Source organism: Gopherus evgoodei, chromosome 1, assembly GCF_007399415.2.
Source record: "Gopherus evgoodei ecotype Sinaloan lineage chromosome 1, rGopEvg1_v1.p, whole genome shotgun sequence".
Taxonomy (NCBI): Eukaryota; Metazoa; Chordata; order Testudines; family Testudinidae; genus Gopherus; species Gopherus evgoodei.
Genome location: NC_044322.1, coordinates 298,239,226 through 298,251,468, shown reverse-complemented (window position 1 = coordinate 298,251,468; position 12,243 = coordinate 298,239,226). Strand labels below are relative to the sequence as shown.

At 42.4% G+C, this 12,243-nt stretch overlaps 1 long non-coding RNA gene across 1 annotated transcript in view; it reads right to left on the bottom strand.

The window, feature by feature from the left end:
- Window positions 1–3,386: 3,386 nt before the first annotated feature.
- The window catches only part of LOC115644418, a 19,421-nt gene continuing 10,564 nt past the window's right edge, over window positions 3,387–12,243 (bottom strand). Inside the window, exon 3 of the long non-coding RNA XR_003998491.1 lies at window positions 3,387–3,397. This is a non-coding gene — a long non-coding RNA (uncharacterized LOC115644418). The remainder of the gene's footprint in view (window positions 3,398–12,243) is intronic.

Here is a 12,243-nt window from a genome sequence, read left to right as displayed (position 1 = left end):
ATGGACACCTGGCAACCCTAATTCCACTCCCTGGAAGAGATGTCCGCTCTGCACATGGCCCAGCCCCAACTGAGCTCCAGGGCTCTCCTTTTATACTTCCCGTTTTGCCCTCATACTTTCGGCAAGGGGGACAGGATGGATTTGGCTGCGCCCAACAGGCAGAGTGTAGTGGTCCCTTGCTTTCCAGTTCTGAGGGAGGCCACTCTGCCTTGCTACACATTCCATAAGTTAAAATAAGATAAATCAAGTTTAGGCCACAAAAGAAAGATAGTGACTCCACATTGCCAGCAGAGTCATGAAAGGGAACACTTGAAAGTTAAGATGCACGTGATGGTGCTGTAAAAGGGGAAATGAAAACTTGCACTCACTCAACTGATCTTTAATACTGCAAGGAAGATACAGAGAAACTAACAGTAATAATAGCAGTTGCCACTTAGATCTCAATTTTAATGTTCAAAGCACTTGAATGTGATTTTATTTCTTTGCTTAAAAAAAAATGTGTTGAAACGGTGGGTGAGGGACACAAGGAAATAAAGAGGTTGCACAAAAGAGTGCTGTGCTAAATTAATTTAAAAATATTTGAGGACAGAGCATATCTGTATAAAGAGCCCTTCCATAATTTATCAAGTCATGGGTCAAAATGACTCGTCTCTGTAATTACTTTTACCTGAAGTTAAACTATGCAAAATTTAGGACACTTATCTCATTACGGTGATTGCCTATGCTCCCCCTTTATAAAAGGGTCACCAACAACTTGAATCTTAGTCTATGTCAGGTATTACGCCTGGCCTGACTGTTCCTACAAAAGTTTGTGCTTTTATAACTAGGGTTTTCTGTTTAAAAAAAAAAACAAAAAAAACTTTCCCCCTTATGTTATACTATGAGAAAAACGTACCCCATACAGAGAAACTGACTGACTAAGCAGGAGAAGAATGGAACTGACTATTCAGAAAGTGCTGGCCCTATGCACAAAGTAAACAAACTGAAAAAAACAGAGACAATATTATTCTCTACTGCTCTCTAGTTCTCGTAATGGTAGGCATTCCTTCTAAAAACAGTAGACAATGTGATTTTTTTTTTAATTGATGCTGTCCCTTTGACAGGAAGGTGTAATTGTTCTTAATGGGCCATTCTTAGTCACATCCATGCAGCTCCATTGAAAATGGGTTACTAAGAGCAAAATTTTGCTCAAAATATGACTCATGAAAGAAAAGAAAAAGGCTAACTGGTTCACAAGATTGGTTGATTCCATTTTAGTGGCGCTTCCAGCAGAAGATAAAGTCCTTTTTGAAAAGAGTAGATGATAACCTTAGTGTCCAGCCTTCCCTCTCTCAACATAATATTTTAGAGCCCAAGACTGTACATGAGCTATCAGTGTGCACATAATGGTTGCTTTCATTTGTCCACACGCTCATTGCAACACCAGCATCTGCTACAACTCATTGCTTTGTAAAGCACTTTTGGAAATGTGGACTGGAAAAGAAAACACAGTAAACTGGATTCAATTATGTTCCAAATGTTGTTGTTACCTAAACAATATCTCTACTCACATGCTTCAGAACTCTGATTGAAAATGGATTTCTAATCTGCCCATTTCCTCCTGGTTTTTAAAACTGCTTTAGGATAGGTCAATTATTGGTTGGGCAGTGTCTTCTAGTAAGCAGATGTAACTATCCAGGTTGCATGTTAATAATGTGGAACACCATACCAATGGTCTATAAAAATTGGTGTATATGTATAGTTATATTTAATATGACTTTGGGGTGACTAAATTGCAAATTGAGTTATGCAAATCCCAACCAAGTACCTTCTTACATAAGGCAATAATTATCTAATTTAAGAGTCATCTTTTGAAATACTTTATTTCATGTAATAAATAAGACAGGCCAGAGTGCTGTCTTGAGTAACACCACTGTGGGGCACAAGTGGTAATAATTATTAATAATAATACAATAAGAATTGGAGATCATACATGTGACAGATGCGTAGTCCTGTTTCTTAGAGCACTGCTGGAAAGAGCTCAGATACCACAGTGCTAAGCATGATAGAAGTACCTAGCTAGAGTAGATCTTTGGGTGAGAGGCTATAGAAGGGCAAAGTGCTTTTACAAGCACTGGCCAAGGGAACTTTTCTAAGAATTTGAGCACATTTTCAAAGTGAAAAACTGAGATGGTTGTCAGGGGAACAGTTTAGGGAGGCTGGGAGTGTTGGAGGAGAAGGGAAAGGCCTTGGTAGCTGAGGAAAAAGTGGTGCCTAGCCTGCCCCTTCCTATTCTTAGCTGAGAGCACCCTATACTCACTTGCTTCCCTCTTCCCTCCTCTCACAATAAAACTGGGACACGTTACAATAAACGAATGGCAGAAAACAGTGTTTACCCAGATACTTCCTGTTAGTCTTTTCTGCTAATCCCCTTTACTGTATTTTCTATCCTTCTCCCTCTGTTCCCCTCCATCACACACATGGCTTTCAAATTTCCCTTTCCCCCAGCAGCCTCTTTTCAGACCCCTGAAGTACAAGATTTGAGACGTCTTTACCATCCTGGGGGCAGCTTGAGAGAAGGCAACCCTGAGCAATGTCTTCCACCCCTGCAGGGGCTTGAACTGTAAATGCAGACGGTTGGGGGTGAGAAACTGTGCTGTGGTAAAAGTTCCTTGTTTTATCAGTTTCTCAGGAAACCCCCTGTCAAATATGGTGGCTGCTAGGAAACCGAGGGAAAGGGCTTCAGAGTCTTAAGCTGTAAAACTTGAAATGCAGCCTTGTGTGTGTCACTGGATGTAGGAGCGATGATACAGAGTGGCAAAGGAGTCAGAACTGCTCATCTTAGAGGGTATAATAAGCTTATAAAAAGTCTGCTCTTCAGCTTGGAGATAAAGTTTTCCAATTGTTTTTCCTTCTATAAGGAAAAGCATTAAAAAAATTCTTTACCTGCCAATATTATTTCCTCACTAAAAGCAGTTTCCATCTTCAATTTGTAAATTGTGAACAATTTCTCCCATAAAATGTAATACAAAACCTGAAGAATAAGTCCCAAAGTGTTCCTTGCGGCTCTTAGTTTTGCATGAGTGGTACAAACTGTTCAGAGAAGTCCCTTGGAGGTGAATGTCCTGTCTGAACAACTGGTTCTTTTCTGTTCAGGAGCTTATGCAATGCTCATCCCTGTGGTATCTGAGCACCTTTTCTTCTCTTGGGAACAGACTGTATCTTTTAAATTAATCCATATTTGTTGCAAAGAAAATTTCATGCTTTGCTGAATTATAACTTCTTTAAACAATCCAAAGTAGTGATCTCTGGATAAAGTGCCTACTACTTTTTTGATAAATAGACTTGGATCATTAAAGTAAAACAATGGTATTACCTGTGACTACCTGAAGTTGGAGAAGTGTTTGTTTACTGTCCCCTCTCCTAAGCTTGACTTTCACCTTGACCAGTACAGATAGAAATACTATTTCTAGGGGAATTCTGTGCCAAAACATTAAAAATTCTGTGCACAAGATTTAAAATTCTGCACATTTTATTTGTCAAAATAACACTATATAATCACACCAGTTTCAATTATCTTGAAATGTAACTATGAAAAATGCTGTCAGAGAAATGGAAGATGCTGGGGTATTCCAAAGATCCCATGCAAGTTTATGTATAAAAATAATTATTTGTAAGGCATAGATTCTCTGCATGGTACTGATAAGCATGTATGTGATGATCATCCAGTGAACCTGAAACAGGTGCAAAATATTTCCCAGAAAGAAAAGGAAACACTCCCTCCAATCTCTCTCTCTCTCTCTCTCACACACACACACATCTTCAAAGATGAAATTGTCAAATTGTCAGCATCTTCAAAATGGCAGCCACTCTTACATCTGACATGCTTACATGCTTATAAAATATAACAGTTTCACGTGGTCATCACATGTCATGAAAGAAGATGATGCTGTTATGGCTTTGTTCAATCAAAATACACCTTTGAGCCAGCTCCTATCATATGATGCAATATTTAACCTGGCAAAAATCGGCATGTCCCAGCCTATAATAAGAACCTTTACTCTGACTGCAACTCTATCTTCAAGGGTTTTTCAACTTCATAAAAAGAAATGTACCTCTGCCCATCAAGATTTGTGTGAAACTATAAATGAGTTAGAAGATCACACATATTCCACAGATCATCAACAGCCAACGCACTATCTTTCTGAGTTGCCGGGGAGTACTAGGCTCCACTCCGCCCCAGACTCTGCTCCAACTCTACCCCTTCCCCCAAGTCCCACCCCCACCCTGCCTCTTCCTGCGTCTTCCTCCAAGCGCACCCCACCCTTGCTCCTCCCCCTCCTGCACGCTGCTGAATAGCTGATCCACAGTGGACAGGAGGTGCTAAAAGGAGGACCAGCTAATTGGGGGGGCTGCCAGCACCCACTATGTTTTTCTGTGGGTGCTCCAGCCCCAGAGCACGCATGGAGTCGGTGCCTATGATTAACAGTGCAAGGGCATTCTGGTGCCTCTACAAACACATTTCCCTAAATCCCCAAAAGTTACTACACAAGTAATGCTATGACAGATATAGCCATTAGGATAAGGTAGGGAAAAGATGACCTGAAAAGTTTGGAAAGACCATGTGAAGAAATTAACAAATACAGGATTACTGAAAGAGTTTCACAACCATGATGAGAAGTCCTGTTTAAGATGGAACTAAGACTTCAAACACTTTTTGATAAGGAGCTCAAAGAATGCATGCCAAAAAAAAAAAGTTGCAAAACTTCAGAGTTGAACAATTTGCAGCCTTCAGAAATGGCACCAGTGTAGTCAATACCAACTGTTAGTGCATGAGCAGAGTCCTAAAAAAAGACCAATGAAAAGAAATGGCAGTGGATGCAATGTTGCTTGCAGTGTACTAGCTGCAGAATAACCATCTCAATCAATTTTAAATGGCATTTTATGAAGTAGGAAACTGATTTTAAAAAGCAGTTTTCATGTATGATGAAGTCAGTAACACAGAGAACATTCCATTTTCAAATCTACTGTACTCCTGGGGGAATTCTGTGCCACTGTGCATACGCAGAATTGTGGATATGGAAAAGTCTGCCGATGAAGATAATGTTGAAGTGCTCATAAAGGAACACTTTTTGGGTTTTGTACCATTAAAGGAGATGACTGGAGCATTTATGACTGAAACTTTTCTACAAGAGCTTGAAACAATGTCCTTATCTGTTGAAAACATAGCCAAAGCTATGATAATGGGAGTAATATGAAAGGTAAAGACAATGGTGTGCAAAGGAGAATGATGGAAACCAATCTTACAGCCTTTTTCGTTCCCTGCAGTGCGCATTCTCTGAATTGGGTTGTCAATGATGCTTCAAGATGCTGTTTGGAGACAAGCAGTTTTTGACCTGGTGCAATGTGTTTATGTGTTTTTCTCAGGATCAGCACACCGTTGGGAGATTCTGACTTGCCACGTGAATTCTCCAACTGTGAAACCACTTAGACAAGACGGGAGAGTCGCACTGATGCTTTAAAGCCTCTTCGCTATGAAATTGGAAACATTTATGATGCCCTAATTGAAATTTCTGATGATACTACCTTTACTGGATCATCTGGCAATACGGTACGTTCAGATGCAGAAGCTCTTGCAAATGGCCTTTCCGAGTTCAAATTTGTGACTTCACTCATTTTGTGATATAATATCCTTTTCAAGATTAACCTCACTAGTAAACAGCTTTAGGAAAAGAACTTGAACATACATTCTGCTATTCAAAAATTGCAGCAAACTAAAAATATTCTGGAGGAATTCAGAAGTGATGAAGGGTTCGAAAGAACACTGGTAGAGTCTCTTGAGCTTGCTGAAGAAATAGACTTTCCATCGGAATTTGAACCAGAGCCAGTTTACATTCAGCAAAAGAAACAGGAGTTGTCATATGAAGGAAAAGACATAACCCATTCAGAACCCAAAACAAAAGTTCAAAGTGAATTTCTACTTTGCAGTCCTTGATACTACTGTTCACTTGGTCGACAAAAGATTTCAACAGATGCAGCAGACAGAGTCAGCAGTTGGCTTTCTATGTGATATCCACATAGAAAACAGCAAAACAGATAAGAGAATTTTGTATAAAACTGGAGTTGGCATTGACTCATGAAAATTCAAAAGACATAGATGCTACAGATTTGTGTAGTGAGCTTCATGCTTTTTCAAGACAACTTAAGAAACATTCCACTCCTGAAGTACTGAAGTTTGTTTGTGAAAATAAACTCTCAGACAGTTTTCCAAACATTTTTATAGCACTACACATTCTTTTAACTTTGCCAGTTACCGTAGCTAGTGGGGAACGTAGCTTCTCAAAGTTAAAATTAATACAAACATATCTGCGTTCAACAATGGTGCAAGAGAGACTTGTTAAGACTTGCCACAATGTGAATGAATAGAGCATGAAATAGCTGGGAAACTGGAGCTAAAAGAACTAGCGACTGAATTTTCAAAACTTAAAGCAAGAAAAGTCATGTTTTAAGAGCACAGAGTGTTTTTTCTCCGGAGTGTTTTGTAATACAGGTTAAAATTCATTAAAGAGTTTTGTTATTTCTTACTGTATTGGATGTGGTGGTAATGGCAGTTAAAGCAGAATAGTGTAATGAATGATTTTGGATTTGTAATAATAAAAATTATAATTAACATTTTTAATGCATTTTTATTTGAAATCGGACTGAAATATCATCTAGCTGTTGTGTACAAAACTGTTCTGAAAAGTTCATGTCTCTACTTTATCTGATCTCAGAAACATTGGATGGACAGACGGACAAACTGAATAATTACGCCTCTGTTTCAAAAAGAAAAAAAGCTTAAAAAATATTAAAAGGAAAAAAGGGGCAAAATGTTTCTCAGTTTACCAAAAATCTCCGCCTAGATGTGCCCTTGGGATTTGGGGGTGGGGGACGTTGATTGCATGGTTCGCCTAGGGCACCAGTTGCTGACAGCTAGACTAGGGCCACCCCTAATATGGGGCAGGGATTGGACTGGGGAAGACCTGGCTCCCTACCCTGTGCCAGGCTCAGCTGCTAGTCCTGACTGGGCTGGGGAGGATGGGACTTCCTCTTCCCCTGCACGGCATCAGATTTCTCCCCCAGCTCCAGGAAGCTCTGCAAACTACCCTCCCCCCAGCTTCCTGCATCCATTGCTCCTCAGCTTCAGGGGGAGCAGCTCCCCACCCACCCAATCTCCTCAGCTGTACAGGGAGCTGCTCCCCACCCACCCAATCCCCATGCATCCAGATCCCCTCATATCCAGACCCTCCCACCGATCCTCCCCCCCTCAATGAGCCACACTCCCCCTGCAGCTGAACTACCTCACGAGCCACCTGCACCCAAATTCCCACCCTACTGAGCCCTACTACCCGAGCATCTGGACCCCACCTTGTGCTCCTCACACCCAGACCCCCCCTGCTGAGCTCTATCCTCCCAACATCCATACCCCCCAGCTGAGTCCCAACCACCTTCACCTGGACCCTCCTGCAGAGTCCCATTACTGTTGCATCCAGAACCACCCAACAAGCCGCTGTGCATCCGGATCCACCCCCTACCCAGATCCCCTACTGAGCCACCTGCAACCAGATTGCCCCAGACAGCACCCTCTCAACCCACACCGGGATCCCCCCACACTAAGCCCCTCCACACTTGGATCCTGCCTTGCTGAGCCTGCCTGCCCACACCTGGTGCACTTGGCACGGGGAGTGGGGGGTTGCTCCTGGGGCATGCCCAGTTCTTGCACTGTGTCAGGGTTGGGTACAGCCTCACCACTGAATCCATGTCTGGGGTGGGGTCAGCTGCACAGTGATCTCCCACCTCTGTGCAGCCAGTAGCCTGTGCTCCCAAATGCCATGCTGGAGTCACCACATTTGTCTGATAAATAAAATTTGCAGAATTTTAAAATCTTATGCACATAATTTTTTTGGCACATAATTTTTTAAAAATTTTGGCGCAGAATGCCCTCAGGAGTAGACATTAAAGACTCCGGTGTTTGTGCCCAGTTGTCTACGTTTACTGTGCAAGATGTTTATGGTTCCAGAATTTATGGTGCAAAAATGGTACTTGTGACTCCCCTTTGATCCTTTCTGTCAAGATTATGTTACTGCAACATGCTGTCTCAATAGTGGTTAGTTACAAGGAGTGCAGTATTCTTAATTAACCTATTTGGTGCCAGCACTCTGCAACAGAAAACATGGTGATTCTGAAAGCCCAAGATGAGAGAGAGGATTAGGGACTATAATTACAAAGCGGATCCTGTAGTAGGCTTGTTTGGAAAATACAGGGCTAGATTGTCTTGACTAGTTGTTTTTGTTTGTTTTGTTTTAAACTATGAATATAAAGTGTTGTGTATGACCCAGCTTTATGGGTGGGGGGCTAAAGTTAAAAAATAATAAAACAATAGTTGTGGAATATCACTTTAACGAGTTGTTTTGTACCATAACTAAATCTGTCCACTTTTAATAACATTAGTTAAATGATCTTCTGTTCCAAGTTCAGGGTTTTCTTTCTTTATCACTACAATCCCTATATTTTTGAAGAAGTTGCAGGGGGGCGGGCAGGGGCCTAAAGCCCGGCCGGGCCTAAAGCCTGGCCAGACCCAGAGTTGTCTCTGCCATGTAAAGTGATCAAGTGCTCAAGAATTCAAAAATGAAGAGAAAAGCAATATTAGTTATTTCTAAAGATATTTGTTAATCATTCAACATCAAAACTCGAAGCACACCAAATTAAACAGACCATTAGTGAAAGATGAATTAATTCTGTCTTTGGAATAAGCTGGCAACAAAATGAGCCAAAAAGTTGCCAGATGAGATCAGTGATATTAATAAAATGACTGGAACCTGGAAAATGACTTTTTGATGAAGTGATTGGTCATTCTACACTTCACTTCATTTATCACAGATAGTTATACAGAGTTTGGCATGTTGTAGTTACTCATACAAAAATACTGCAGAAGAGAGATATTTTTATAGCTGTTTCAGACAGAAAATTGCTCTCAACAAGACCATTCTTCTGGTTTCATTTAACATTGATATTTAAGGATTTGGACAGTACAGTGGTATATTAGATTTCCCACGCAAGATAAGTAATCATTACTGAGTCCATGAAACAGCAAGAAAGGGCAAAAGGAAATGGTAAAATACTGTTGTCTTTTGTAGCAATATAGACTATCAGGTTTGGAAGAGACCTCAGAAAACCATCTAGTCCTACTGCTTGCTCAAAGCAGGACCAATCTCCAGACAGATTTTTGCCCCAGATCCCTAAATGACCCCCTCAAAGATTGAACTTACAATCCTGAGTTCAGCAGGCCAATCCCTCCTCCTAATTTGATTTGTAATGGGGCACTTGGATTTGAACCAAGACCCACTTGATCTGCAGGCAAACACTCTACCATTGAGCTATATCCCCATGTATCATCCAACACTGATGCAGGCAAAGTTTCTTATGAGAATATACAGTTCGCTAAAATAATCCACATGACTATGCTATAAACAGTTTTAAATGTAGGTCCACTCAGAACATATGATCCTCTCACAGACATTATATTACTTCTCCCTCTCCTGTAACTAATAGCTCTTCTCCTCAGCACTTGTGCACGGGAAGGGGCACATGAAACTGGGAGACAATCTCCCTGTTTATAAATATTGTTGCTCCTTGGCCTGAATGATTTAGCCAATAATCAGGGCCTTACTAGGTTGTTTCTGTTAGGAAGAGATATTGATAATATGAGTCAGGTATGTCTTTGGTGAAATCACGTTTATTTACAAAGTCTGTTCCGCTAAACACAGTAGAAACAAACAACAGCAGGCAATTTTCTTGCTGATAATTTCCAAGCCTGCCTTTTCACACTGTCCTGCGCCCCAAGGAGCTCAGTCTCTGCTCCCTCTCAGGGACACAGGTGTGTCTACTTCTCCGGCTGTCTGCTTGCTTTCCCTGACTTTTTCCCTGACTTTCTGATTGCTTTGGGTGGGATCCACAAAGGGAAGTAGGTGTTGCAACCAGAGGAACCACTTGGGGTCTCATGCCAGGGGTGTGTGTGTGTATGTATGTGTGTGAAGTCTAAATAATTTATTGAATGTTTCATGAAATTTTACCCAATAGCATCAGCTATGCGAGCTAACTGAAACAGCAATTCTGAAGTCTATGAAGAAGCGACAAAACAAGCAAGTAATAACTCCCTGTGACTGAGCCAGCCCTGCCCAACCCTGCATTATTAGGAGATATGAGGACCAGTAGTGTTCTGCGGTCATCTTGCTGGTTGTAACCAAGGCTTGTGGAAATCGAAGTGGGGCTGTGAAGCTGTAAACAGGCTGCTGGAGTAAGAGCTGCTGAACCAGGCCAGTCTAAGCACACAGACACTCAGGGTCTGACGTGCATGCTTCTTGCTGACTGTGAACATTGCAGGATGGGACCTACAGTAGCAAGGTACCCAGGGTTACAGGGTATGTAGTGACAACCCCTCACTGGTCCAGACTGCATCCCCAACCCTTCCCAGACTGTCACAGTAGGCCTAGAACGTCCCGTCCCTCCCCGTCCAGCTGTTCATCTCTAGGTATTACAATAAATGCATCTGAGAGCTTTGAGCTGGCTACACACTTAGGACCCAATCTTGTAATGTGCTTGCACAAACAGAGCCGTGCCCCCAAGGGGGCTCTGTGTGGGCACAGGGGATCTGTCCGCAAAAAGCTCATTGCAACAACAGGAAGCCTTATTAGAAGAATAAGGCCCCCTATAGAAAACACCTTTTCATCAATAAAAGCCACAAATAAAATTATTTGACAACACATTGCAACCTATCCTAATATATTGGAGCAATGTCTGGGGCCTAATTTTAACAGCTAACTGCCTCATGTCTGGAACAAAACATCAGTGGAAACAAATATACATGTACATTTTATGTATGCTTCAGAACTTGCCTAACAATGGCATTATGACAAAACTGCACACATAGGCAGTGGGTGAACACGCCCTTAGGGGAGGCTAGTCCCCGGACCCTCCCCCTCTACCTGAGGCCCTTCCCCTTCTGTCCCCGCTCTCCCGCTGGAGCCCAGAGCACCTCCCCCACCACAGCCACAGGCTCCCCTGCATGTCCCCAATCCCAGTGTGCCGGGCAGGCAGTGCAGACGGAGCATCAACAGCCCCAGAGCACCGGGCGGGCGGTGCGGACAGCAGCATAGTTCCAGTGCCGGGAGGACGGGCGGCACGGCGTAGCTCCAGCCCGTGGGTCTTAGGTGCACTACAGCCCCCAGCCTGCCTGTCCCAGCCTCTCAGCCACAGAAGGGAACAGCAGCAGGATTTTCTTGTTCCAAATCAACCTACAATAAAGGACTTACATACAACTCATTGTAGGATCAGGGGCTCAGTGTCTAAGGAATTCATACAAAAATAATAAACATGGCCCTGATTCCACAAGCACCAATACCCTTAAATTTAATGGGATTGCTCAGGTAGGTAAAATTATGCACATGCTTAAGTATTTGCAAGATCAGGCCCTTGTGGGAGGATTTCAAACGGGGGATGAGTGAGGGCAAGAGAAAATGGTAGCAAGTTTCTTTTACAGAGTTCCTTAATATTATTCCTCTTTCTTTGACAGAGCATTTATACACTCAGGAACTAAATTACTGCATTGTAAAATCATCCCTTAATTAAAAAATTATCTATACCAGGGGTTCTCAAATTGGGGGTCGGGACCTCTCAGGGGATCATGCATGAGGTTATTATGTGAGGGATCGTGAGCTGTCAGCCTCCACCCCAACCCCGCTTTGCCTCCAGCATTTATAATGGTGTGAAATACGTAAAAAAGTGTTTTTAATTTATAAGGGGGGTCACACTCAGAAGCTTCCTATGTGAAAGGGGTCACCAGTACAAAGGTTTGAGAATCACTGATCTATACTAACTGCTTAGAACTATAGTAGTATAACTACTCTCAGCGATCAGTTCGAAGCAAGAAAAATAATGCTCATGTGTCGTGCTTTCGGGGGCAATTAAGACCACTGCCGGCCCTGTATCCCTGGGTGCCTCAAATTCTTTGCTATTGTAACTTCTTGCCTGGGACAGTCACGGTCAGCAACAAGAAGGCAGGTCACACTCTGAGTGTCCGTGTATAACTGCAGTCCTGATCCAGCAACTCTGACCCCAGCAGCCTGCCAGCAAGTCAGATTCCCTGGTCTCTACCAACTTTGGTTACAACCAGCAAGGTGACCCCCAACCATTCCCAGTCCCAAATTTTCCCAAAACTGTGTGCCA